Source organism: Pelmatolapia mariae, linkage group LG12, assembly GCF_036321145.2.
Source record: "Pelmatolapia mariae isolate MD_Pm_ZW linkage group LG12, Pm_UMD_F_2, whole genome shotgun sequence".
NCBI lineage: Eukaryota > Metazoa > Chordata > Actinopteri > Cichliformes > Cichlidae > Pelmatolapia > Pelmatolapia mariae.
In genome coordinates, this window is record NC_086237.1 from 31,980,066 (window position 1) to 31,989,797 (window position 9,732).

The following is a 9,732-nucleotide window of genomic DNA, read 5'->3' on the forward strand; positions in this document are numbered from 1 at the left end:
ACTGCACATGACAGACATTTGCCTCACTTTGATTTTAGCTTCATTACATCCTACTCAACCATTACATCCTTTCCATTCCTGCAGAGGTTTACTCACCCAGAACAATCAGCACAATGAAGTTGTGTTAGAAAAACCTGTATAACTGTATTAGGCTTTTAACACCTTTTTTTTAGGTCTTTTTTTCTTGTGTGTGTGTGTGTGTGTAGAGAAGGAACCCAAAGTTTGAAACTTAAAAAAGGGGCTTTTCTTGGCAGCATCACGTGATCAGATTGTCATTTATATTAGGTCATCTCTTGTTGGTAGAAACAGTACACCTCGGCGGTCTGGAAGAACTCCGCCCCAGCCCATCACCTGATCCTTCTTCTTCCTGCACAACTGCTGCTCGTTCTCTCCATTTCACCATGTGTGCACCACTCCCTTCCTTTGAATTATTTGTTTCTTAACTGTCACTGATTTCCAGTCGGCCCCTCTGAATTATGTAATCTGTGTTCTGGGAATATTTTAAAGAACTAATTTGAAATATTATTGCTGTTTCGAAAAACTACGAGATGTTAGGCTGATGATTTTTTTTTAAATTTTCTTTAATTTACTTGAATATAAAAGTTTACCTCCAGACAACAGACATGAGCGCTTGCAACTATATTAAAAGGAATTCTAAGTCCAGCTATTGTCTGCAACCACATGAGGACAACGATGACGCTGTTGTCTCAACTTCTGGTTACAGACTGAGTCAATTTCTGAGAGTTTAACAGTGATACTAGAGAGTTTTTTTTCTACACATAACATCTCAGAAATGCTGGAGGAGCTTGAAGTTTTCATAAAATTAAAAACAAAAGTGTATAAATATTTCCAAAGGGGCATTAAACGATATGGGCAGATTAAAGGTTTAATCAACACAGTAATCATCATAACAAGAAAAACCACAAGAAACACACCATGTAAATTGAAATCAATAGTTTCAGGCTGGTCTTATCCTGAGCGTCAAGTACAAAAGCGAAGCTGTGTATTAGTCATCTCTGATATGTGTTGTAGTATAATGGCTCAATACAGTGGTGCAGCTGTTGGTGGGGACTTCCTGACTTCCAACTGGTGAGAGGTGGCGTGATGTGAATGAGGTGACTGCAGTGTGTGTATGTGTGTGTGTGTGTGTGTGTCTGTGTGTTTGTTTGGAGTTAGCTGGAGTTTTCAGGCGGGCTTTGCATTATCTAATTAAAGGGCAGACAGAGACAGTGGTGTGATATCAAGCCTATCTTTCAGATGGGTGAACACACTCACACCCATTTGCTTGCTCTGATAACCAGCCTCCTGGGAACTCTCGACCGAAGCCAAACTTTTTGTCGCACAGAACAAAAGTGTAAGCCAGAACAGTCTGATCTGATGAGTACATTCCTTTCTGCTGCGGTTACTGCCTTCACTATGTTACTGAGGACAAATTAACTTATAAAAGTCAGCAGTGTAATTATTAAATTCATCATCTTTTTTTCTGTCTACATATATCTTGCTTATCTTTAATAATGGAGACATACTGTTATGGGAAATTCAAGCAGAACCCAAATGCAGACAAAAAAGGCTGACTGCAAGGTTGGAAAATGATAAGCTTTCTTTTTTTAAAGTACAGAATAGATAATAACATGTGTATGGAAGGTTAAGCTGACTTATATCAGCAGATGATTATTCAGCAAAAATTGGAAACACAAAGATAAGAATAAAACGGATGCTACAGGAATGTGTTAGGAGGTCAGTGATAAGCACTGAATAAGAACACAGAATATTAAACAAATAATGAACCAAGCAGCAGCTGCTGGGGCTGAGAAAGTGAAGCCATTCAGTGGAAGTGTCAAAAACTGCAGTTCCTACATGGCTGGCTCTAAAAATGAGTCAGTTTCTGTTTCCGTTTTGCTTGGTGAAATTCTACTGCTGCATTAGTATGTTACTTAGCACTAATTAGCAGTTATTTAGTGTTTGTGGATTGTGGAATGTTCTAACCTTAGCTGATTACACCATTAATTACATTGTTCATTTACATTCACTGTGAAAGGAGACACATGGGCAAAGTTTTTAAACAATTTAATCACACAATAGAAAAAAGAACTACAGACAATGATATAGAAGATCACGAGAAGGAAATTAACTCATTAAATTTGATAAAACTTTATTAATGCCTCGAGTGGGTTCCTCCGGGAAAATCTGTAAACATATAACTAACCACGAAGGGACTCGAACCCTCAATCTTCTGATCCGAAGTCAGACGCCTTATCCATTAGGCCACGTGGTCTTCTTTGGGTCATGTGCTCTTCAATTAGACCACGTGGTCATTAACACAAAAACAAAGGACATGGCTGACTGTAACACCTCTAGCTATTGTGTGTTTATATATATTAATGCATTTCATGCCTCTACAAGAGAATTCTTTTTTTTTTAATACACTGTCTTATATTTTATATTTGAATGCTCTCTTTTTAGCGCAACTAAGATATGGTCAGTTCCTGCGAGAGCTGAGCTGATAGCCTGAGCATGGTTGTTCCATCCCTTTAGTGCTGCATTTTTCCTGTTTGTCTTTAGTCTCCCCAGGAAGAGGGCAGGAAGTTGATTGGGGAAAAGGATGTTTGAGCTTTCTCAGCTGTGTTTCAGATGATCTAAAACCAAAGTGACTGTCCTTTGGTCCACATGGCAAATGTCACCTTTCCTTCAGGCGGAAGTAGCCAGGCTTTGTTTACCATGCAGTTATTGTGAAATTCCTCTCCTGTGTATTAAGCACTGAAGAAAACACCAGGAGCTCAAAGTGCATGCATTAACCTTAACGAGGTCTGCCATCTGTATGTTTGCATTTTGGTTAGATCTACCTGCATGTGATAGTGCATGACGCAAGAATGAACTCTACACTCCATATAAACCCTCTCAGTTTATCTCATACACTTTACACTTGCAACCTATGTTGACATCTCTAAACAGCTGGTGACATTTGTAAAATCAACATGGATTAAAATGATAATACTTCAAACGTAACTGGTAACATTCTTTAACATTCTGAATGTTCACAGGTTTGTGGTTGTACGTGTGAATGTGTGCTGAAAGATTTTTTTTGCTGCACATGAAGATCCAGTGTTACTCGCTCTGCCACTATTTTCAGTTAGTCTTTCGTTCCAATTAAGCATTTGGTAATTTTTTTACTCATCACTTTGAGATATTTCTGTCATTTACAAGCAGCACCTCTATAGGAATGGAAAATGAAGCGAATGCTGAAGTGCCAGAAACTGTACTTCCTCTAGAGGTCTTCAAGCATGCTAACAGACGCAGCTGTGTCTGCTAGCCCTGATCTCTGATAACTGGAGTCACTGAACTGGATCTCCATTTCGGATCATCTCCTTTTGGAGCAGTTCCTTTGATATATCTGACATCTGATATGGCTTGCTGTGAGTCAGCCTGTCTAAAACATTTGCCTTTTATTTTGGTTTGTTTGTGTTTCAAATGACATAAAACTCTCTATACATATAAACTTGTAGTGTTTCACTAAACAGGGTGGATGAGTTACATTCCGTAGATTTCCAAAGAAGCCAGAGCGTATTATAACAATCAAGTTTTTTTACATGTTGTTATTACTTACTGATTGGCCATTATCAATTATAATAATCCCCATATTCACACTTATCACACAACAACTGTATTCATTTGCATTATCTGGGAAGCTTTCTGTTAATCGTTAATTAGAAAAGGGTGTTTATTTTCTGTATCTGTGGAAGTGATTAGAACTGTTAATGGCCATTCAACGGCATGATAAGGACTGAAGCACTGGTTGTGTATTGACCTACAGCTACACTAGCAGGTAGGAGTGACGGGGTCTAAGTACCTGATGCAACTTCAAACTAAAGTTGCCCCTTTTATGACAAAAGGCTTTTCTGAATAGAGCTTTTACACCTTATTATTTGTTTGTTTGCATTCTTGGACAAGCTAAGACATCTTCCTACAATACTGGCTCCCGAAGTGGATCCAAAGGGCTGTGAAGTCCAAGTCTGTGACTGAATTGCTCTCAAACAATAATTTCTGACTTCATTCAGTGTGTTTAAGGGTCTCCCCATTGTAAATGAATGAATAAAATGCTGTATGAAGTTCAGTTTCCTGACTCGTTATCCCACCTAAGCAGCTGTGAGTGTAACTTTATTTCCTTACTATGTTTTTTTTGTTGCATACACGGGGCTTTCACAGTAAAGATGGATGTAATGCTAAAGTAATGCTTTAATCATGTAAGAACATTTCCTTCTGGGCATGCAGCAAGCTCAGCTAGTCCGCTTTCCGCATGCCCAGAAGAAAAGCTGCAAATAGCTGATCCTTTTTGTACTGCTTTTTTTTTTTTAGCACCATCTGTTTGTTGAAGTGTGTGTTCGTGTGTGAAATGTGGGGATCATTCATATGCAGAGATCGGCAACAGCAGGCTGTCTAACTGTGCTGTCTAGCTCCCCCTGAAAGGTCCTGCAGCTCTCTCTAAACTTCAGATGACATCCTGACATCAAACACTCTTCACATTTTCACACATAGGTGTGTTGATGGTTGAATCACTGGGTATGCATGCTACACTACAGGATCATGTTTGCCTGCACGAGCCCAGTCCTTCTAAAGACATCCTGTTTTTGTGGGCTTCTTGTGTATCATGGGAAATACCCCAGACCAAGATGTGTGTAAAACAGTGATTTTCTTTGGTAACTGAAGGAGGGGGGGCAATAAACCAAATTATGGATTATTTTAAGGGTTATCTTTTCGGATTAGGGTGTGTTTATTATCTAATAAAAATAAGCCTTGGGTAAATTTGAGCCTATGCTTCAGTGTTCGCTTTCAGTTTTGAAAGGAAACATTGATGTTTGATATCATGGCTTCAGGCAAGTAAATTTTTTCTTTGTAACTGTTGGCATGATTCAACTTGCATTGAAGATTGTGTTATTTCAGACTCAGCTTACAAACATCTTGGAGAAGATCCATCATTACCAGTCTCTGTTGATTTTGAGACATAGTCCATTTCAGAGTCTTCACGTGTGAAGCATTGTCGGATAAGCTTCACTTTTCAAGGATTTGAAGCCTTCATAGATATGTTAGGAAGTCTCAAAATCTGCAAACCTGTGGTTTAAGTTCTTCCCCTAACCTGAAGTTACCCAATCAGTTTAGAATGCAGCACAGGTAGAGATCCACTATCTATGGCTTACACGTGGCACAAGAAGTTTTTACAAACAGTCACATTAAAAGAATTGTGAAAGCGATTTGATGAGCACTACATGGTCACACCTAAAACATGCCTGTAACTGCAAATTTATTGACTAATAGTTCTGATCTGAAATAATTGTGGATTGAATGGCATGGCATCTTTGGCAAAGATGTGCTGCTGGATAATGGTGATCTCGCAATTTGCAGAAGAATGTAGCTACCTTGCAAGGCAAAAGCTTCACCCTATAATACACCACTGAGATGTTTCTCAACAGTTGAGCTCGTGTTTTGCTTTGCTTGTTCAAGCCCCCCACATTGCAAGTGCACGTACATGTGCACACAGCTGATGCAACACAGTTTCTCACCAATAGTGCCACACAATTTCTGTGGCATCTGGCACTGCATCAAAATACAGCACTGTGCCAGTAGAAGTAGGTCAGAAGAAGGCTACAAGCTAGTTCACATGCAAGTAAACAATGCAGGTTTCAACTGGCAGGAAAACCAGATTTGCAAATATTGAATAAGAATCATTTTTTAAGGGCACCTTTAGCCAAGGATAATTAGAATCTTATTAAATTATCATCACCACCAAAAACCAGAAAAACAATGTTTGTGTAGCTACTACTGTAATCTAGATGTGTGTGTAGTTGTTTTCTGACTGCAATTTTTTGCTACCCACCCCCAAACCCACCCCTACCAGAAAAACAAGGAAGAAAGAAAAAGCCAAACAACAAACACAGCAAGAAGCCTTTTTGATAGTCCATGTATCATAAAGCAGTTCTCAAAGGGATGAAAAGACTGATGACAGACTTCTTACAAAGTTCATTAAACAATAAAAATATATTTTTATATAATTTATATATTTATAAAAAGGCAGGTAGATTGATGGGTATCAATATCAACATATCAGGACATTTTTTTGTTTGAAATGTGTTTTTTATTTTAGTTTTCAGTGCACATGTAAAGTATTATTTTTTAAAGAGTAAACAGCATTATGTTGTTATTTGGATACAAGCTTGCCATCTGCTTTTCTTACGTAGTAAAGTCAAGTCAAGTCTCAAGTGTTCATCATCTGCAATATAAAATGATCATATTTCCATTGTTAAAAGGTCCCCCAAAAACAACAAAACAATGTGTTCAAGAACATCTTGACAGCAGCTGACGTCTTTCTCAGTCACATTTTTTTAAAATCACATTCTGCTGTGCTGTTGTTATATGCTCTGTTCACAGTGTGAACTAAAAGTTTAACGACCGGAGAGGACAAAGGTTTTACTCTGAAACAGTGCCCAGTGATTCATTGTTGAACTTCTTTCTCGAGCAGTCACGCTACATTTTTTTTGTGTAAGTTTTGAGATTTAAAAAAAAGATTTGGTGGGGAAATAACTGATCACAGCCACTTTCCCACCACGCACTCTAGTTAGATATAACACAAAGTCCCTTTGTTTGACCAAGTGCCACATATTCAATGGCTAACATTCAGAGGGAGCACGGTGTCACAGCTCCCAGATTAGGGTCATTTTAAAAGTTGGATGGAGGAGCGAGAGGGTTAAGGGGGTTAAGGTTAGAATTGGCATGGGGGGTTGGCTCGACTACACAGAGCAGGAATGCGTATATGCCTACAAATGAATTTAGCCTGAATGCTGTTTTTATGGTCCCTTGGTAGTGTTTTCCTTGTGATTAGCTTCCTTGCCATTGCTGATCTCTCTGACACATGGTCAGTCACGTTTGAGTGCCTGATAGGGCAGATGAGAGAGAGGTTGTCTGTGAAACAAGAGAACAGGGGGCATCACACTGCCTTTTTTCAGCATTGTTTTAAAATATCTAAAGATTAGTGTGATTTTAGATTTTTTATTATTATTATTATTATTTTTTTTTTTTTTACTACTTAATCAGAGTTTCAGGGAAATAAGTAACTGTTTGTACTGGATTTATGATGAAACAATAAGACGGATATATAATAGTGAGTAAATGCTCAGGTATGAACTGATCAACGTTTGCACATGCCACAATGATTGCTACTTATGAGAATGGCATGTCTTTGTAGTGAATGTAGGTTCTCAGCCACACCAACATACGCACGAAATCTCAATGTCAATGAACTGGAGTAACCCTCTTTTAAGGTGAGGCCATACCTCTCAGCCAATCACAGCGGGTCTAGGATCAGGCACCCTGCACTCAGCCAATCAACACACTTGTGTTTTTTTCTCCCCCACTTTTCTCTGGTTCTTTGTCATTCTTTTAGAAATAGTATTTTATGACTAACAACTAAACGCCCTAGCGGAAATCGTTACCATTTTGTTGGTGTCTGCCACTCAGGCAGTTTTTTTTCTCCTTGTTCTTATGTCTTTTAAGCTTGCGTGCCATTGTATGGTCTCTGCTACTCATTCATTCACAAAGTAGACAATACAAAGGGGAAATCCCTAAGTCTGTTGCTGATGACCATGTCTGTGTTTTCAGTGGACAGACATTTATCCCATTTGATCATTTGGTTTTTGGAGAAGTTTGGGAGCTGTGTGTGAGTGCGAGTGTACAGAGGCATGTGCGCAGACGTCCTTAGTAAAGTGTAATTTGAGGCTGGGACACCGTCATCTGACATCAGCCGTTGCATAAACCATGTCAAGTAAAGGCACGACTGCTTCTTACTCTGCACAGATTCCCACAGAATACCATAACATGCAGTGAAAGCTCAGGTGGTCTGTTCCCATATGTCAGGATGATGGGAAGGTTGTAAGATGAGCTCCTCCTAATAATAAGTCATTGTTTTAGTTGAAGGAGCTCTTTGGGATAAAATAATGTTTTTGTAATAAGTATTTTAATCTGTTACAGATGCAAGAACCTGTGGTGGGGAAAAATAAGAACAAAGAAAAAGCCGAGTTTGGTTTCCTTAATGAGATTTGCAAGATATACATTTGCCTTACAGCTTTACAATTTCAAAAATACATCTTGCATTTGCTTGTATTCATTCATAGTTTACTTTTTAAGCATACTGTATAACCTCTGGTAATTGTGTTCTTTTCCAAAAAGATCACAATTACTTTTCGAAAAGTCTACATCCTATTTTCATTTAAGTTAACTACAATGTTTTTTCCACACCTTTTTATTAAATTTTTTTTTACTGCAGTTTTAGTAAACTATAATGACCTTGGTGTACTGCATGGGTGAGTGATTTTTTTTTTTTTTTAGTTTTTTTTTTAAGTGAAATCTAATCGGATGAAATTCTTCAACTTGGGATGCACTGTTGGATACTTTGGTCATGGATGAGCACGGTAGAGAAAGAGATAATGCTACAGGGTAGAAAACTGAAGCCTGCAATAAAGTGCCAAAAAAATGCAGGCTTTGTAGTTTATCTCCAAAGCTAGTCAAGCACTAAAGGTTCCCATGTTACAGAAGCTTTACAGCAGAAATAAACAAAATCTGATAATAATAGTAATTTTAAAAAAAGGTCTTTGGTCTCTGTATCTTATTTCCATTTCATGACAACTGTACTGCTGCAAGTGAAATAAATTTTTATACACTGTTTCAACTGTATTTCAGTTTTGATTTATGCATAATAATAGAAGGCGTCTGACCTTTGAGTGACAGATGGGTATTGTTTTGTCTTGCCAGTTCCAACCACGATCTACAGACTCCTCCAATTTGGACATTCCTTTGAAACTCATTACTTAAAAAACTGCATGTGCTGGCTGCCGGCAGAAACCCGCGGGCACGTCACTGCAGCCCCCTCTGGCTTCTGCCCCATGGCTGCTGGGTGACCCATCGTCTGGGGCTCTCCTCAGCTCTTCCCAGGAGGGTGGCACAGATGCCCCTCCGGTGGTCCTCCTTGGGCTCTCACACTCTGGGGCCTCTGGATGTCTGGGGACTGGATCTCCTCCATTAATGCTTCATGCCCTGGGGGACGGGGCTATGGCTCCCCATACCCTCTAGCACAGGGGTAGGGAACTCCAGGCCTCGAGAGCCGGTGTCCTGCAGGTTTTAGATGTGTCCAACACAGCTGATTTAAATGGCTAAATTGCCTGCTCAACATGTCTTGAAGTTCTCCAGAGGCCTGTTAATTAACTATCATTTGATTTAGGTGTGTTGACCCAGGGTGATATCTAAATCCTGCAGGACACTGCCTCTCAAGGCCCGGAGTTCCCTACCTCTGCTCTAGCAGATAGTTACATGGAGAAACCTTTTGAATACAAGCGCGCTGATCCACACGGGTGTGCACACAGGTGTTCACTGTTCATAGACACAAAGTACATTTTTCTTGACTGCTACCTCAAAGCACATTGTGCGCTGTCAGTCTTGCGTGCTGCACAACAACATTCAATATTTAGTATTTACTGTTTTTTTTATTATAACCTTTATTTAACCAGGAAAAATAATCCCATTGAGATTAAGAACCTCTTTTTCAAGGGAGTCCTGGAAAAAGACTCCCTTGAGTCTAACTAAGTGTAAATAAGCTAACTGTTATTTACACTTAGCTAGATTAATGCAGTGGTGTTGTGTTTATTATTTTGCACTCTTTTCTTGCTTGTTTTCTCTTTTTTGCTTTTTTTT

General features: G+C 39.0%; 1 non-coding gene across 1 annotated transcript; it reads right to left on the reverse strand.

The window, feature by feature from the left end:
- Window positions 1-2,202: 2,202 nt before the first annotated feature.
- Window positions 2,203-2,275, reverse strand: trnar-ucg (transfer RNA arginine (anticodon UCG)). Its single transcript has one exon. It is a non-coding gene; the product is annotated as a tRNA-Arg (tRNA).
- Between the last annotated feature and the right edge of the window lie 7,457 nt (window positions 2,276-9,732).